This window comes from Lethenteron reissneri, chromosome 65 (genome assembly GCF_015708825.2).
Source record: "Lethenteron reissneri isolate LAM-NWPU_2019-01 chromosome 65, ASM1570882v1, whole genome shotgun sequence".
NCBI lineage: Eukaryota > Metazoa > Chordata > Hyperoartia > Petromyzontiformes > Petromyzontidae > Lethenteron > Lethenteron reissneri.
Genome location: NC_083843.1, coordinates 11840473 through 11843848, shown reverse-complemented (window position 1 = coordinate 11843848; position 3376 = coordinate 11840473). Strand labels below are relative to the sequence as shown.

At 50.3% G+C, this 3376-nt stretch overlaps 1 long non-coding RNA gene across 2 annotated transcripts; it reads left to right on the top strand.

Moving 5' to 3' along the window:
• Positions 1–1396: 1396 nt before the first annotated feature.
• LOC133359423 (uncharacterized) lies at positions 1397–3058 on the top strand. Of its 2 annotated transcripts, none has more exons than XR_009757165.1 (2): positions 1397–1694; positions 2373–3058. It is a non-coding gene; the product is annotated as an uncharacterized LOC133359423 (long non-coding RNA). The 2 variants fall into 2 exon arrangements; XR_009757164.1 differs by having other exon boundaries at positions 2273–3058.
• The last annotated feature ends 318 nt before the right edge of the window (positions 3059–3376 follow it).

Below are 3376 nucleotides of genomic sequence, written 5' to 3'. Positions count from 1 at the left end.
GCAGTGACGTCACCGATAGTCAAGGGGGTCGTGACGTCACCGGTGTTTACCTGAGCGATGACGTCACCACAGGTTTGCCCCTTCTTCGTACAATGACGTCGGCAGTAATCAAGACAGAGCGACGTCATCAGTGTTCAGAGGGGGGAGGTGGTGACGTCATCGCTGGGCTGCGTCACTGTACGTGGACGTGACGTCATTGGGAAGGGCGGGAACCAGGCATTGTGACGTCACGATGTGCCACGTGGCCACGTGACGGTAATGATGGTGGCGGTTGTTGTTGATGGTGATGATGGTGATGATGGTGATGGTGGTGATGGTGGTGGTGATGGTGGTGGTGATGGTGGTGGTGGTGATGATGGTGGTGGTGGTGATGGTGGTGATAGTGATGATGGTGGTGGTGATGGTGGTGGTGGTGATGGTGGTGGTGGTGTGATGGTGGTGGTGCCGGTGGTGATGGTGATGATGGTGATGGTGGTGATGGTGGTGGTGATGGTGGTGGTTGATGATGGTGGTGGTGATGGTGTGTTGTTGATGGTGATGATGGTGATGATGGTGATGGTGGTGATGGTGGTGGTGGTGATGGTGGTGGTGATGGTGGTGGTGATGATGGTGGTGGTGCCGGTGGTGATGGTGATGATGGTGGTGGTGATGGTGGTGGTGGTGATGGTGGTGATGGCCAGGCTGAGCTGGATGGGTCACCTCCTCCTGGTGCACCTAGCCTGGCACAGCAGTACAATCCATGGCACCTGCTGGGTCTGTCACGTGACCTCCTCCTGGTGCACCTAGCCTGGCACAGCAGCACAACCCATGGCACCTGCTGGGTCTGTCACGTGACCTCCTCCTCATGCACCTAGCCTGGCACAGCAGTACAACCCATGGCACCTGCTGGGTCTGACCCGTGACCTCCTCCTCATGCACCTAGCCTGGCACAGCAGTACAGACCGCATGGCACCGGTGCAGGGTCTGGCCCGTGACCGTCCTCTTCTCATGAACCTAGCGCTGGTCACAGCAGTACAGACCCATGGCACCGTGCTGGGTGGTCTGTACGCGTGACCTCCTCCTCATGCAACCTAGGCCTGGCACAGCGTAACAACCCATGGCACCTGCTGGGGTCCTGACCCGTGACCCTCCTCCTCAATGGCCCCTGCCTGGGCCCAGCATACAACGCCATGGCACCTGCTGGTCGTGTCCCGTGACCTCACTCCGCATGGGCACCTAGCCTGGCACAGCTAGTACAACCATGGCAACCTGCATGGGTCTGTACCCGTGGACCTCCTTGGCCTCATGCCCTAGCCTGGCACAGCAGTACAACCCATGGCACCTGCTGGGTCTGTCCCTTGACCTCCTACTCAGTGCACCTACCTGCAACAGCAGTCAATGCCCATGGCACCTGGGTCTGACCCGTGACCTCCTCCTCCTGCACCTAGCCTGGCACAGCAGTACAACCCATGGCACCTGCAGGGTCTGTCCCGTGACCACCTCATGCACCTAGCCTGGCACAGCAGTACAACCCATGGCACCTGCTGGGTCTGTCCCGTGACCTCCTCCTCATGCACCTAGCCTGGCACAGCAGCAGGACAACCCATGGCATCTGCAGGATCGGACTACGTACGGTGCGAAGGAAGTTCAACACACGTACACACAGACACACACACGCTGCCTTATATAATGGACTTAGACTTTCAATGTTAAAGGTCGCCCATAGACTTCAATGTTAAAGTCTCCCATAGACTCCAATGTTAAAGTCTCCCATAGACTTCAATGTTAAAGGCCCCCATATACTTCAATGTTAAAGTCTCCCATAGACTTCAATGTTAAAGTCTCCCATCGACTCCAATGTTAAAGTCTCCCCATAGACTCCAATGTTAAAGTCTCCCATAGACTCCAATGTTAAAGTCTCCCATAGACTTCAATGTTAAAGGCCCCCATCGACTCCAATGTTAAAGTCTCCCATAGACTTCAATGTTAAAGTCTCCCATAGACTCCAATGTTAAAGTCTCCCATAGACTTCAATGTTAAAGGCCCCCATAGACTTCAATGTTAAAGTCTCCCATAGACTTCAATGTTAAAGTCTCCCATCGACTCCAATGTTAAAGTCTCCCCATAGACTCCAATGTTAAAGTCTCCCATAGACTCCAATGTTAAAGTCTCCCATAGACTTCAATGTTAAAGGCCCCCATCGACTCCAATGTTAAAGTCTCCCATAGACTTCAATGTTAAAGTCTCCCATAGACTTCAATGTTAAAGTCTCCCATAGACTCCAATGTTAAAGTCTCCCATAGACTCCAATGTTAAAGTCCCCCATAGACTCCAATGTTAAAGTCTCCCATAGACTCCAATGTTAAAGTCTCCCATAGACTCCAATGTTAAAGTCTCCCATAGACTCCAATGTTAAAGTCTCCCATAGACTTCAATGTTAAAGTCTCCCATAGACTTCAATGTTAAAGTCTCCCATCGACTCCAATGTTAAAGTCTCCCCATAGACTCCAATGTTAAAGTCTCCCATAGACTCCAATGTTAAAGTCTCCCATAGACCTCAATGTTAAAGTCTCTACCCATAGATTTCAATGTTAAAGTCTCCCATAGACCTCAATGTTAAAGTCTCTACCCATAGATTTCAATGTTAAAGTCTCCCATAGACCTCAATGTTAAAGTCTCTACCCATAGACTGCAATGTTAAAGTCTCCCATAGACTCCAATGTTAAAGTCTCCCATAGACCTCAATGTTAAAGTCTCTACCCATAGATTTCAATGTTAAAGTCTCCCATAGACCTCAATGTTAAAGTCTCTACCCATAGATTTCAATGTTAAAGTCTCCCATAGACCTCAATGTTAAAGTCTCTACCCATAGACTTCAATGTTAAAGTCTCCCCATAGACCTCAATGTTAAAGTCTCTACCCATAGACTTCAATGTTAAAGTCTCCCCATAGACTTAAATGTTATGGGAGTGGAGGGAAATGGGGACCCCACATAATACAGTACAACATTATATATTCAATATATCTCATCATGTATACCGTGTTCAGCATATGCCCACTAATAAACGATTTAAATCACGATGATCGTGACGTCATCTTAATCATCATCACAATCTGAGTGTTGTTACACAGGCAAAGGTCTCCCAGGTAGCCTCCAGCAGGGCTGTAGGGGCAAGTGCTGTTACACACACAGACAAAGATCCCCCAGGTAGCCTCTAGCAGGGCTGTAGGGGCAAGTGCTGTTACACACACAGACAAAGATCCATCCAGGTAGGCCGCTAGCAGGGCTGTAGGGGCAAGTGCTGTTACACACACCACAGACAAAGACCCCACCAGGTACCGCCATCTAGCAGGGCTGTAGGGGCAAGTGCTGTTTGCGATTAGCTGCAGCTACCTA